At 38.5% G+C, this 15,973-nt stretch overlaps 1 pseudogene across 1 annotated transcript; it reads left to right on the forward strand.

The window, feature by feature from the left end:
- The first annotated feature begins 11,139 nt into the window (after positions 1-11,139).
- LOC118147733 (mitotic checkpoint protein BUB3 pseudogene) lies at positions 11,140-12,143 on the forward strand (annotated as a pseudogene). The gene has a single exon (XR_013527766.1). The product of XR_013527766.1 is annotated as a mitotic checkpoint protein BUB3 pseudogene (transcript).
- The last annotated feature ends 3,830 nt before the right edge of the window (positions 12,144-15,973 follow it).

A 15,973-nucleotide genomic window follows, 5' to 3' on the forward strand; every position in this document is an offset into this window, starting at 1 on the left:
TAGATTAGAAGAATACACCCACTTTGGTCCATGGGCTTTAGTTTCTTTGAAAAGGAGGCAGTTGAACTAATCAATACAGTCCCTTTCTGCCTAAAATTGAGTGGTCAGTGTAATCTTAGTTTGGTAGATTCTCAACTGAAACTGAATAGAGGATGGAAGGAAGAATAAGAAAAGAAACTAGACCTTCAGTCAACCTGGGGAAGTGTTCCAGTGGGAATTGTGATCAATTAGAGAGCAACCTATTGAGTTAGGTTCTTATTAAAGAATATTAATCCAAAAATACAGATTTATTAATAATTAGAAAAAAAGATTTTTTTCATTTTCTTCACTTTGGAAACATGCCGAGGAAGCATACAGCTGGCAGAGCATACAAACTGAAGGAAAAATTGAAATACCATTTTAAACCAGTAAAGATGTGTGTTGGGAACATACTGCAACCTAGAGTAGGCAGCATGGAGAGACAGTCTCTGGCACCACCACGCCCAGCTAACCTTTGTACTTTTTGTAGTACCAATAATGTCTACAAGAGGAGTTTCCTTAGGCTGAATTTTTATTTTAGTCATACATGACAGAACATAGCCTATATTTGGGCTTACTTCACCGAAAAGCCTTAACAGAGTTTTGTGTTTACAGAAGTAAATAGGATAACAACTAGTTTTGATCTATTTTGAGCTTTTACAAACTACACAGTAGGAAAGGATCTCAAAAGAACAAGCAGTAATTATATAAAGATTTTCATGGATGAAAGTTAAGCAAGTGAATGTATAACTTATTTGGATTATGGTATTAATTTGTGGCACATTTAAAATTATTACTCTGATTGATGATTTTGAAAATTCCAGGCACCATTAGACTCCAACCTTCTGTACAGTATTTCTCTAATTCTATACATCTTTATCTTTTCTTGATTAGTGTCCACCTGTTAATCAATTAAACAATACTACATTATTCTAGGATAGGAGCCAGGAACTTTGGTCTTATGGCATAAAACTACTCTATTACTTTTGTGTAAAACATATTCCACCACTGGTTCTTAGATACTTATGTCAGAGAGTACTTAAAATTGTTCCCTGCAGTTGCTTGAGTGTCACTGAAAATAAAAGAAAAAATCAACTCATGTATATCTGATACAACCCAACAAGAGAGTGGGTCTCCGTGGGGATTCCAGGACCATCTTTATTAGAATCACTCAGGATGCTTATTGAAAACCCAGATTCCTGGGCAATAGTCGACACATAAAAGAATCAGAATGTGCTATGTCTAAGCCCTACAATCTGCTTTTAATCAGTGTTCATGGGTAATCCCTAAGTACACGGTGAAGTTTAAGAACCATTGCCGTGGGCCTTTAATACCTCTCATTTTGTTAAGAACTTCATTATAATTCAGCAAATGCAAAAATGATTCACATATGCTGATTCTTATACCAGGACAAGTAATTTAATTAGGTTTTATTCTGTGTTTCTAATTTACAAATAATAAATCCATACTTTTCCTACGCTAAATGTGAAGTAAATTCACTAACATTAAATCAGCACTAGTAACTATGACAAGTAACATTACTAGACCCATTTTATCATTGAAATAAAATAAAAATCAAATGCCCAGGGCCCTTATTGATTGTATATGTGTAATAAAGATATAAATACCCCTGTATATTTCTGAGTAACCATAGTTTCTTACAAATCATAGTTTGTAAGATCTGTGTAGATCTGTGTCCCAGTCAGCAGATCTAAGCCAGCAGAAAGTTATTTGCCCCCTCCTTCAGAAAAATCAGGTGGAATGCTTCAAACACCTGGCATTTGAAATTGTGTCATGTATTTGTGTCTGTTTTCAGATTTGCTGTCTGCATTCTGACCCACAAAGTGAGAAATGTATGATTGCAGGGGCTCTGTCTACCATTGAAGCACCAGCACCTAAAATAGTGCCTAGTGGATATAGGTACTTAACAAATATTTATTAAATGAACAAAAAGAAAGGGAATCGTCCCACATTAAGACAGTGCATAATGAAAACTTCACCCCAAATCATCAATAAATCTTTGAAACCACAATGTTTATTTTCAATAGTCATTTAATTGTGTTAATTTGTTTTATTAGCCAAAGTTTGCAGTATCATACTGCCCTTTTATACTGTTTGGTGCCTGAAAAATATGCAGGAGAGGCTTTTCTTTCCTTCTTGTCCCCTAACATTTCTGGGGCTTAGCGGGGAGACAGAAAGGGAACAGTGTTCATGAGTCATCACTGCTGTACTGCTCTCATAGCTCAAAGGCTACATTAGAATCACCACATCCTTCCTGAAATATGTTGCCAGCCTGTACTTGGAAGCAGAGCTCTGATAACTTTGTCTTAAAGAGCGTCTAATGCACTAGACATTTATTTACAATCACTTATGTGCTAATAATCAGACATTCAACACAGTGCCCAATTCCCTATATTTAAACTTATCTGTTAGGTCATCTTTACAACAAAACATTTTTTTTTTTTTTTTTGAGATGGAGTTTCCCTCTTGTTACCAAGGCTGGAGTGCAATGGCATGATCTTGGCTCACCGCAACCTCCACCTCCTTGGTTCAAGCAATTCTCCTGCCTCAGCTTCCCTAGTAGCTGGGACTACAGGTGTGTGCCACCATGCCCAGCTAATTTTTGTATTTTTAGTAGAGACAGGGTTTCACCTTGTTGACCAGGATGGTCTCGATCTCTTGACCTTCTGATCCACCCGCCTCGGCCTCCCAAAGTGCTGGGATTGTAGGTGTAAGCCACCGCACCCGGCCACAACAAAACATTTCTATTGTTTTCCTTTTATGCTTATTTTCTTAATAAACTGTGGAAAAACTCAGAAAGAAAATTTAAAACATTTTAAGACTGCAAAAGTGTAGTTAACCTTTTGAATATGCTGCAATGTCAAGCAATGTATTTACAAAGCAATGCTGACATTTTTAAAACAGATAACATTCAATAAGTTAATTTCATTGTATTATCGCTAAGATCTTAGTTCTTTATTTTTCTTTTATTTTCTTTCCTTTTGAGATGGTGTTTCACTCTTCTTTCCCAGGCTAGACAGCAATGGCATGATCTCGGCTCACAATAACCTCTGCCTCCCAGGTTTAAGCGACTCTCCTGCCTTAGCCTCCCAAGTAGCTGGGATTCCAGGCATGTGCCACCATGCCTGGCTAATTTTATATTTTTAGTAGAGGCAGGATTTCTTCATGTAGGTCAGACTACTCTTGAACTACTGGCCTCAGGTGATCCGCCTGCCTCAGCCCTCATAAAGTGCTGGGGTTATTTATATTTCAAATGTCAAACATATTAGGCTGATTCTTCCAAAGCAGGAGCAAAATGAGCTTTTAACGTAATGAGTACCATGGTTACACATTTATCATATTTCTGCACGAATATCAGTGATGCTTATTACTTCTTCAGTTTTGCTCAAATATATGATAAAGTCAGTAGTCTATTACACATGAACAGCATTTTTGCACATGGAAAAATTACACATACTCTACAGATATAAATAAGCTGAATAAGAATGACAAGTGTAGAAAGAGGGAAATATGCAGCCTTTTCAATCTTGTATTTGTAAAATACATAGTCACTGTTTTCCTAAATGATAATTCTTAATATGTATGACATGGCTAGACATTAGAAGAAAAATAAGAGATGTAAATAAGAGATGTCAGCAAGTACCCTCCTTTTTATATTGCCATTAACAGCCCGTGCCCCACTGTGAGCTCGCAAGGCTCTACCTGTCCCTGCAACACATCATCATGGTCTCTGCCTTCTTCGACCCTGCAGAAACTGACCCAGCACCCTTGCTAGTCTCTCCAGAGAAGGTGCTTCCACTTATCTGAGCTCAGTGATGGAGGCCAGTAGCCTCCACCTCCTCAGTTCACAGAACCATTTTCATCTTGGTTCCATTGCTGCCTATTAATCCCCATTTTGCCCATTACACTGCACTCCCTTCTTTCACTTCAGTTCATCCACCTGGATTTAGCTCTCAGGGAAGATAAGGGCCAAGGCAAGAGGGATGGCTGATAAATATCTATCAAGGGAGAACACCTGCATGAGCACCGGCATACATTGGAGGAGTCTATGCAAATATTTTCTTTTCAGCTTAATATTTAAATTTAGGTATCACATGGTCTCACTCATACACAGGAACTCACAAAGTAAATCTCATGGGGACAGAGGCTGGGAAGGGAAGAGGGGGATGAAGAGAAGTTGGTTAAGGGACACAGAAATACAGAAGGAATAAGTTTTATTATTTAATAGTACAGTAGGAAAATTATAGTGAACAATAATTATTGTGTATTTCAAAATAGCTAGAAAAAAATTGTAATATTAATATTCCACCCAAACACAAAAAGATAAATGTTTGAGATGATGGATATTCCAGTTACCCTGATTGCTTCATTACACCTTCTATACAGCTATCAAAATACCACATGTAGCCGCAAAATATGCACAGCCATTATATAGCAATAGATTTTTTAAAAATTAAATTAGGTGTTATAAATAAATTTGAGTCTAACCACTGATTCTTAAGAAACAACAAAAATTTAGTAGCTATAAATATATAAATAATATTTTAATAAATTTTCCACAACTACCTCTATTTTAATGGCAGTGATTTAAGAGTTACAAATAGTAACCAGAACTCTTATCACTCATATCTGCATTCTACCATAGTATCTACCCTAAACAACATATAATGAGAAAGAATACCGTCTATCTGGACGTGTATAACTAGTAAATACTAGTTAAGAACCATAGAGTTTTTCTCTATTTTGAGAATAGTTGAGTTTGATCTCTCTTAGACCAGTGTCAATTAGTTTTATAACCAATTTTATTGCCAGAGAGATGGCTCCATCTTCTTGAATATTTGAAGTGAAAAATGATCACCATTGAAACAAACAGATTATGTAAATGTATTCATATCCTGCAAAAGAATTTTTTTCTAAATTCCTCTTATAGCTTTCAAAAAAATGAAAGTGTAAGCGATACTATATGCTAAAGGAACCCTTTTTGCCTCCTACTATGTCATATGGTAAAAATATGACTAATTGTATTAATAAGCAACATCTGTTTAAATAAACTTTATACCTGAAGCAACATTGTTATATTAAACTGCATATAGTAAGAGAATCTGAGATGTCACTAACTTTAAAGAGGGCTCTAACTTAGCTGAACTTCAACTGTCCATTTATATATACAAATACAAGAAGTAATAACATAATTATATTAGTAAATTTAGTTACCAGTTTTTGAAAAATACTTATTAGATAATTGACCTTTACTGAAGACATCTTAATTAAAATTAATTTAAATTTTACCACTAAAAATAAATGACTTATTTGCTGTAATGATTTTCACTTACAGATAATATATATTCCCTTATTTCAATGCCCATTTTGTACCTATTTAAACATAAAGGTATTTGTTCAGGCCGGGCACGGTGACTCAGGCACGTAATTCCAGCACTTATGGGAGGCCGAGGCGGGTGGATCACGTGGTCAAGAGATCAAGACCATCCTGGCCAACATGGTGAAACCCCTTCTCTACTAAAAATACAAAAATTAGCTAGGCATGGTGGCGCATGCCTGTAGTCCCAACTGCTCTGGAGGCTGAGGCAGGAGAATTGCCTGAACCTGGGAGGCAGAGGTTGCAGTGAGCTGAAATGGCTCCATTGCACTCCAGCCTGGTGCCACTCTGTCTCAAAAAAAAAAAAGGTATTAGTTGCCCTCTGAAAGGAAATAGATCATAATGACCACAGGGTCTGCATATGTAGAGAGCATCGACTGTCAAATATTTAGGCTCTCATCAGCAGATTTGTATGCACATCCAGAGACAGTGATGTTTGTTCCGAGATCTGCTTATACCAGTTACGCTTTTGATAATAATTATGTAAATTTTAAAATTAGCACATAATCCATGAATTATGAGAACAAAAAGAGAGCTGTTTCTAATAAAACTGAATGCATTGGAAAGAAGACATTTAAAAAATGTTTATTTGGTGTGGATGAGACCATTCTGAAAGTTTGGAGAAAAAAATATGAAAAACAAAAAACACTCTTCCAAGTTCAGGTTATTTGAAATCATTTAGCTGGTTATTTATCTTTTAAAAAAATGGAGATTGGAAATCATAGAATTTAGTTGCATAATAGAGAATCCTAAGTCACTACAAAAAGATGATGGAGATCTAAAATCTGCTTAATCTAAATAATGGTTGTGGCTATGCATCCCAGAATTGTAATAACTTTCTATATATAAAATTAAAATAAAATGTTTAAGGTGTATGTGTGTGTTTATCTTTAATTCTTCACTTCTACCTGGTTTTTCTACTAATTCGTTAACTATCCACCCTTAACATACAGGTTCTAACGTAACATAAACATGCATACAGTTTAATAATAAAATATAACACTTATGGGGTTTTTCTCATCACCATACCACAAAAGAGTAATAGTACAGGTCTTATTCTGCAAAAGAGAGGGAAAAAAGGCATATCAGAGAGGTAATATGATGTGCAGAAATAGGATGTGCATGTTGCTCTTAGGTAGCTATGGATTGTGAAATGTGGTTAGAATAAATATGTGAAAAGCTACAGAAGAAATTCTATGAGTGAATAAGAGCTTTATTATATGGAATTTAATTGTTGGCAAAGAGATTTTTTGTAAACGAAATAAGCAACTAATTATTTTTTGAGTATGTGGCTAAGAGAGGAAGACGGATTAGAGAAAGCTATAAAGCTGTACTACATACAAATTATGGATTGGAAAGTTGGAATGACAGTGGAAATTAAAGTGTAGTGGAAGATAGATATCTAAGTGAAGCAGATCAGTTAGGAGGATATTTCAGTGAATGGCCAGCATGAGGTGAGGTTGGTGGTAGGAGTAGCAATGCTGCTGAGAAGGCAAGAAAAATGAAGACCGAGTAGTACCCATTGGCCTCACTGTAGCTATCAGGAAACCAAGAACGGGTACTCATTGACTGAGTAGAGATTATTACAGAGAATGGAAAAAAACAGAGAGTTACATTTTGAAAAGAAAAAAAAAGTCAAGCTTTGCTGAATTGCTGGATGTTGAAACTTTGAGGACAAAAATGTTGTCAAATATTTGTGATTAGAGCATGAGGATGCCATGGAAGATCAAGAAAGGTTTGGCAAGAAAGCCTAAGCAGTAGGAAAACCGATGTTGGGCTTGGATGCTAAGAGATCAAATAACATGAGGACTCAAAATCACCCTTTGCTTTGGTAATGTGAAAATGTGGATTGAAGAATGAATGAAATCAGAGGAAATGAAAAAAGCAAGTGTCAACAACTCACTTTAAAAGTTTGGCTATAAAGGAAGTAGAGAGATACTTACACCAGTAAGTGGGGAGAAATGTGGGGTCCAGGAATAATTTTTCATCATATCAGAGCATGTCAGATCATTATAGAAAAACTCAAGTTGAGAGCAAGAAAGTAAGGTACAAACTAGAAAGGATTACAGATGAATGAAGCCCCTGAGAGTTGATGGAATGGAACTCAGAGCTCATGTGGAAGGACTGGCCTTCTATGGAAAAAGGGATATTTTCTGCATTATCAGGAGGGTAGAAGGAGAGAACATGGATGTAGGTTTCTTGATGTGTCAGCAAAAAATGAGGGGAATGCCATAGGAAAGCTTCTGTTCTCTCGAAGTAAAGAATATTGCTATTTCTGAAGAGTAGTGGGGAGAACTATTGGAGATTTGGAGAAAGTAGGAAGGATTTGCATATACGAAAACCTAGGGGTGTAAGAGTGAGATCCCAAATGGTGCCGGTGAACGTGAATTTTTAATACTACCAAGATGACTGGAAGATTTTCTCCAGCAATCCTCCGCTGCTTGAATACAGGTAATGGAATATGTGTTTGAGTGCATTCAAGATTAGAGTTTTATAGATAGGTGGGAAAAGAGGTAGAGAAAGTCAACAGAGGTGATGATATTTGCAAAAGGGTGATCACAATAGAAAATTACAGAAAGCAAGCCAGACAATGAATAATAACAAGGTGCAGGGGGCTAGAAGATAGAACATTGTGGGGTTAATGGATTAGAATTCATAATGAGGTTGAAAAATTGTTGCTGCAACAGTACTCAACATGTGAACCAAAATGATAGGAAGCCATGATGTTAATGGTTTCAAAATCCTGGTTTTTAAATGGTTTTAAGTCAGAATTTCAGAGATAAGTTTCTAATGGTTAAATAATAGATTTTTAATGGTTTTAATTCAGGTTTTCAGACATGGCACCATTTTTAGTGATGACACAGCCCAAGACTTGGCTATTGGAGATGGTGTTTACAGTAGTTGTAATAAGGAAATTGAAAATGAGGTGGTCTAGGAATTAAGAAGCTAAAACGTGAAAGCATCTTCATGGTTTTTGAAGTCATATGAGATAATGGAAAGAGTTTGGGTGGGAAAAGAAGGCTGCCATCTGAAGATACCCAGATTGATGTCAAAAGGATCAATGAATAAAGTTATGTCCACAGGATTTGGATTGTTAAAAGGGAGAAGAATCTTATACAAATAAATGTGTAAGTCTCACTAAAGAGGGGCTTATTTTATTTTTTAAATTTTACTTATTCTTTTGTTTGTTTCAAGGGAAAACGGATACCTAGTATCTGACAATGACAGTTGGGAATGAGAACTTGGGGAGGGGGCAAGATCGAAGGCAAGTGGGATATGAGAAAAAGAACACAAGCCAATCTTGAGAAGACCTCTGGGAAAATGTTCTTATAAACAAGCTGGCTTTCAGGCAAGTGGATGGTGAGAGGTTTCATTGAAGAGAAAGAAGATGCTGAAGCTTTTAAAGATATAGGAACATTTACTAGTTGAAGAGTGAGAGTTACTTGTTCAAGATGAGAGATGAGTCAGAATTCAAACCCAAGTGTGTCTGACTCCCATGCTGGAGCATGCTGCTTATCAGAGAGAGAAAATTCACCCACATTAGTGAATTGAATATTGGATATGAGGAAACACATTTTCAAAATCATTTCATTCATCTCTTTTATTTTTGACAATTGCAAGGACATTAGGACTATTATATTGGCATTATATCAGAAAATGTAACAGAGAGCTGAGAACAGCTATGCAGTTTTAGAAAATAGTTTTTAGAAGCTCCACTTACCTCCAAAAATCCAATAATAAATAGAATTTATATTGTTGAGCTGGCAGAAATGTTGTATCTTTTAAGACTGCAATGCTATTTGAGAGTTTATGAGGCACTTTTGCCAGCAGATATAAATCCTGTTACCCTCTAATCCATAATCTACTTTTCTTATTGATCCACATTATCTTTGTTCTTCTAAGGTAACATCTAAGAAAAGCATTTTCTCCAGCTTTCCAAGCATGTGGCTGCCTACTGTTTTATCTGCTCTGTACCTTCTTGGCATTGTCTTGAACCTCCACTGCTCCCTTGCACCTCCTAATCATACAATGTATGAAGCAGAAAAATCCACAGGAAAATGCAACCCTGGCCACCTTTGATTGATTCAGGGCTGGACACCTGACCTAAGTCAAACCAGTCAGAGCCCTCCAGGGATTTCAGAACTGCTTGGATGCTGGATCTAATCTGTAAAGCTTGGACACTGCCACTACTGTATTTTCTGCCATGGGAGACCAAAGAAGTGAAGGAAGGTGATCTGCAGGACAAGAAAGGAGAAAAAGTGAACATAAATGTGTCTTAGTGCTGCTGCTGCTTTTAGAAAGCAGAGATCAACATGTGGAATAAAGCGTTATATCTTCCTATGTCAATTGTTTCTAACATCCATTTGGATTCCTGTCAGAGTTCTGTGAGACACTCCAGTATCTTTGTATCTTTATACATTCCTGTCTTCCTAATTTGCTACTAAAATACCTTGGACTTCTCTCTCCAAACAGAGTACTAGATATTCAAGAAGTTGTTACAGCTGTAAGTTATCTAACAAGCACTTATGAATAATATTATGCTGAAAGCATCTGTATTTCTGTCTGAACAGATACTGTGAAAGTACCTGTTCCAACTGCTACCTTTTGAATAATAATAATCATAGTGTTTTTTGTGAATTAATGAAGTTCTAAGCACTAGGCTTTGTGTATTACAGGCATTGCATTCAGTTTTCATACAGTATTTATAAGAAAACTGAAGCTCACAGAAGTCAAGTTGGATGGATAGATATTTCCCTGCCTGGGTCCACTGTGAAAAAAGGACTCACCCCAGCTTCAGAGGGAACTTGTCAGTAAGCAGTGTTCAGCTGTGGGTCTCTTCAGAAATTAGCCTCATGTGCAGGCCAGGCATGGTGGTTCACGCCTGTAATCCCAGCACTTTGGGAGGCCAACACAGGTGAATCACTTGAGGTCAGGAGTTCGAGGCCAGCCTGACCAACATGGTGAAACCCCGTGTCTATTAAAAATACAAAAATTACCAGATGTGGGCACCTGTAATCCCAGCTACTCGGGAGGCTGAGGCATGAGAATAACTTGGACCCAGAAGGTGGAGGTTGCATTGAGCTGAGATTGTATGACTGTACTCCAGCCTGGGTGACAAAGGGAGACCCTGTCTCAAAAAGAAAGAAAGAGAAAAGAAAAGAGAAGAAAGAGAGGAAGGAAGGGAGGGAGGGAGGGAGGAAGAAAGGAGGGAAGGAAGCAAATGAAGGGAAGGAAAGGAAGAAAAGGAACGGAGGGAGGAGGAAAGAAGGAAAGAAACAAAGAAAAACAACGAAAAAAAGAGAGAGAGATAGACTAAGGTGCAAAAGCTGCCTTCCTGAGGTCACACTTTTCCAGTTTGTATCCTGCACCCAGTGACTAAGAGGTATAAAGGTCCAGCAAAGGAGAAATCTCGGACATTCTAGCTCCAGAGCTGCAGTGGGTTAGTTGAGGCTATCAGGTACATCTCAGCTCAACTGCTCCTCTGCCTTCCACAGCTGCTCATCCCGAAGTGCTTCCTAATAAACACCTGAACACCAACATCTGTCTTAGAATCTGTGTTCTGGGAACAATTCCTACAATATCAAGTGAATTATTCAAGTTCCTCCAGCCAACGAGGACAGAACCGAAACATAGATTCATCTTTCTGACCCTAGGTAAATATATTTTTCTACTGTGCTAACCATAGTGTATATAACCCATTTGTAAAAAGTTATTGAGAGTCAGCGGCGACAGTGAGTGGCTAGCGGTGGAAACCTTGCTTCTTAAGGGAGCCCAAGATGACCGGTTCTAACGAGTTCAAGCTGAACGAGCCACCCGAGGATGGCGTCTCCTCGGTGAAGTTCAGCCCCAACACCTCCCAGTTCCTGCTTGTCTCCTCCTGGGACACGTCCGTGCGCCTCTACGATGTGCCAGCCAACTCCATGTGGCTCAAGTACCAGCACACCGGCGCGGTCTTGGACTGCGCCTTCTACGATCCAACGCATGCCTGGAGCGGAGGGCTAGATCATCCATTGAAAATGCATGATTTGAACACTGATCAAGAAAATCTTGTTGGGACCCATGATGCTCCTATCAGATGATGGTTACTGGAAGTTGGGATCAGACAGTTAAGTTGTAGGATCCCAGAACTCCCTGTAATGCCGGGACCTTCTCTCAGCCTGAAAAGGTATATACCCTCTCAGTGTCTGGAGACCGGCTGATTGTGGGAACAGCAGGCCGCAGAGTGTTGGTGTAGGACTTATGGAACATGGGTTACGTGCAGCAGCACAGGGAGTCCAGGCTGAAATACCAGTCTCGCTGCATAGGAGCGTTTCCAAACAAGCGGGGTTATGTATTAAGCTCCATTGAAGGCCGAGTGACAGTTGAATATTTGGACCCAAGCCCTGAGATACAGAAGAAGAAATATGCCTTCATATGTCACAGACTAAAAGAAAATAATATTGAGCAGATTTACCCAGTCAATGCCATTTCTTTTCACAATATCCACAATACATTTGCCACAGGTGGTTCTGATGGCTTAGTAAATATTTGGGATCCATTTAACAGAAAGCGGTTGTGCCAGTTCCATCGGTACCCCACGAGCATCGCATCACTTGCCTTCAGTAATGATGGGACTACGCTTGCAATAGCATCATCATATATGTATGAAATGGATGACACGGAACATCCTGAAGATGGTATCTTCATTCGCCAAGTGACAGAGGCAGAAACAAAACATGCTATATAAATATATAGTTCATAAAAATAACAAAATCTTTTAAAATTCTAATCCCTTTAGTCCATCACCTCTCTCCAGTACAATTGGGTGCCTTGTACCTGGGTGGTAAAAATGAGGAAAGTCAAGGAAGGGAAAGTGAGGGATGGTGGCCTCACAGAGGCTGCAGCATCCTCTCAAGCTGGCTGATAGCCAGCAGCTCTGGACAGTGGTTCCTTGACAAGTAAGGATAGAGTTAGAAGATAAAGAGCCAGAAACACCTCAAAGCAGGTATGAGAGCATCTTCCTATCATAAACAGACTAGAAGCTGACCCTTCAAGGGTGAGGAAGTCGGCTGCTTCTCATGGCTCCTTCTTGGGATGACTGTTCAGCACCTGAGCCAACATGTCAAACATTGAACTCCTGTTGGATTTTACTTCACGGATGGGATATTGTGTTTTGTCGTCAGTTTGTATGTTTAAAAATTATAATTAGTTGTTGATAGTGGAAAATCATGAGATTTCAATGGAAATAAAGATTTCTAACTTTTATAAACCTATGAATGTAAATACTGAGCCCAAATTCTAGAATGACAACACTCAGCCAGACACCAATAGCCACGGCTGGTGTTGGGGGATGACGATTCACAGTCCCATCTGGCCCTTCTGACACGTGCATACCCCCAGCCCAGATGAAACATGGGAGGGGTCCCCCTGCTCTGCACATAGCCCCTGCCCAGATGAAGTATGGGAGGGAGACCCCCTGCTCTGTGCATACGCCCTGCCTGATGAGGCATGGGAGGGGGGGACCCCCTGCTCTGTGCATACCCCCTGCCTGATGAGGCATGGGAGGGGGGACCCCCTTCTCTGTGCATACCCCCTGCCCAGATGAGGCATGGGAGGGGGCCCCCTGCTCTGTCACTTGAGAGAAAAGTGAGTACATCATGCCAACTGTTTCATTTTTGCATTTTGCTTTTTTCTATTTACTTCTGTGATTTAAGGGAAAGGCCTTTCAATATGACTAAATGGGAACTCTGTCGGGCTTTCAGCTAAGACCGTAGATTTCAAACACTGACTCCTAAAGAAACACCCACAAACACACACACACACACCTCATACACAGTTTACAATGTAATCTAATGCAACTTTTGAGTTGCTATATTGGCAAAAGCAGTGAGAAATTGGGAATGCAATTTCCAAAACAATGAACTTGGGGGAATCCAAGGGCTTTGAGGTCCTCAAGTCACAAATGTACTTATTTATTAACATAGGCAGAGAAAAAGAAAAAAGTCTATTCCCTGGTATGATTCTCCTCCATATTGCTTTTCTGTTTGAGGCAAGGTATCAGGAAGTTAAGTATGCAATCTAGAACAGACCTGTCTCATCTTGCCGGACTTACTTTCCTCAGTACTCTAGAGCTATACATAGTAACAAATTGAAATAAAATTGTATGACACATGTCCCATTGAACTGCAGAATACGAACTGTACAAATCCACAGTTTACATTCTGTGGCTATAACATATTTACAAAAATATGTATACTTTTTAAAAAATCTATAAACAGATTTTAGAAAAGTATCTTCAAAGAGTATTTCCTAAACTTTCTGTTTCAAATAGTTTCAAAAGGACATTTATTTTCTTCTGTCCCTACTTCTTTGGTTAACATGTGTAATGAGTTGCATTTTTATTGTGTTGTTCTTTTCAGTGACATCACATAGAAGTACATAAATAAATCATTGTTATTTGATTAATTCTATGTAATAAAAACAAGCATGTATATGCTGATATTTTTATTTTTTAGCTGATTAAGGACTTTCCTTAACTATTTTACTCTCACATTCTAGAAGCTCAGCAAACAAATTCAGAAAGGGGAGTTGCTAGGGTGGATGACCCCAGACTAAGGGGTTAATCTAGTTCTATTTTGCAGGCAAGGGTCACCGTACATATGCTGCTAGCATATGACATAATTAGAAACAAGAATCAGCCAGGCCAACCTCTAATAAAAGTGACTCAGATACATGCTAAAGAGACACCCAGCAAAATCATCTGCCCACAGTGTCATCCCCTTAGTCCCTGTCCCCCAGCCCAAGCACCAGACCCTTCATTTCACTTTCTGCTTTTCTGGAAACAGCAATTTTCAGAGTCGGAACACTGAATTTTAATCCAGATCTACCACCTGTTTTATGACGTGGCCTATTTTTCCAGTCTTTAGTTTTGCTGTCTATTCAATGAGGATAAAAATAATAATGCTGAAAAGTTTTTGTAATAATCCATTTGTTCACTCAACAGATACTGAATTCTTACTCAGTGCCAAGGACTGTTTCAGGTGCTGGAAATACAGCAATGGGGAAAAAACTAAGTTCTTGTGCTGCTGTCTCTTATTTTTCTAGAGGAGAGATCATGGTAACATAACATACTGTGATGTTGTACATGAAATGTAGTAAGGTAGAGACAACCAATATGGAAGGAAAAGATAAAGCAGAAGGAAAGAACAGAGATTGGCAAACAGGTGATTTTTAGAGAAGATGATTGTTCAAAGATAAAAGTGCATGTATGAGAAGAGAATGTCAGGAGCTCAGCTGTGAGCCTGATGCTGAGGAGGCTTGCTGCATGAAAAGTAATTCTTCTATGTGTGGCTGACCGTACTGTTAAAAGGAAAAGCCTCAGTGTGTTACACAGACTTAGTTAGAAGGACTCAGACTTTTCACTGAAGTTTCAAAAAAGTCACACAATAAGGACAAGTTCACTATTTATAGCTATAGTTCAAATACATAATAGAAAACACTAGTGCTAATTCTCAATTACAAAGATATAGAACCAACCTAAGTGCCCATCAAACAGAGTCAATAAAGAAAATGTGGTAACGTGGTATATATACACCATGGAGTACTACTCAGCCACAAAAAAGAATGTTATAATGCCTTTTGCAGCAACTTGAATGGAGCTGGAAGCCATTATTCCAAGTAAGGTAACTCAGGAATGGCAAACCAAGTATCAGTGTTCTCACTTGTAAGTAGGAGCTAAGGTAAGAGGATGCAAAGGCATAAGAATGATATAACGGTCTTTAGGGACTTAGGGAGGAAGGCTGGAAGAGGATTGAGGGAAGGATAAAAGACCACAGATTGAGAACAGTGTATACTGTTTGGGTGATGCCTGCACTAAAATCTCAGAAATCGCCACCAAAGAACTTATACATGTGACCAAAATCCACCTGTACAAACAATTTAAATTTAAAAATTTTTAAAAATCCTTCAAATCTAGAAAACAAAAAAATGCTTGTGTTAGTTAAGACTAAAACCTTAAAACTCAGGACAAAACTGGAATACACTCATCTTAGAAAAGCTTAAAACAAAATTCCACATAATTAAAGTGATGTGCCAGGAATTGCAAAGATACCATCCTCTTTTTTTTTTTTTTTTTTTTTTGCCATAAAGATGTTTTATTAGGCCAAATACACACTATAACGGTCCCACCCTTTTTTTTTTTTTTTTTTGCCATAAAAGTATTAGGCAAAACTACACACTATAAAAACACTTTAAAATGTAGCAGGAGGAGATGTAAAGACTCAAAGAATTACAAAGAAGTAAGAAGTATCCTTGCAAGGTCATCACAGGGTGTGTACCTGGGCTGGGCTAGGCAAGGACACCCCTCAGAGAATGAGAGCCACTGAGGAGCGCTGTCAGAGAGGACACTTTTTCTGCTCCAAGAACAGCTTGGGGGAGTCTGGGGGACCTCTTCCACCTCTGCTGCTTCCAGGAGCCACTTCTTTCAAGATGAGGCACTATCCTCCTTTCCAGTTCTCGTTTGCCCCCAATGGCTCATTGTCAACACGCAGAAACAGAGAGGAGCATCACCTGTTTTTC

This window comes from Callithrix jacchus, chromosome 15 (assembly GCF_049354715.1).
Source record: "Callithrix jacchus isolate 240 chromosome 15, calJac240_pri, whole genome shotgun sequence".
Lineage (NCBI taxonomy): Eukaryota > Metazoa > Chordata > Mammalia > Primates > Cebidae > Callithrix > Callithrix jacchus.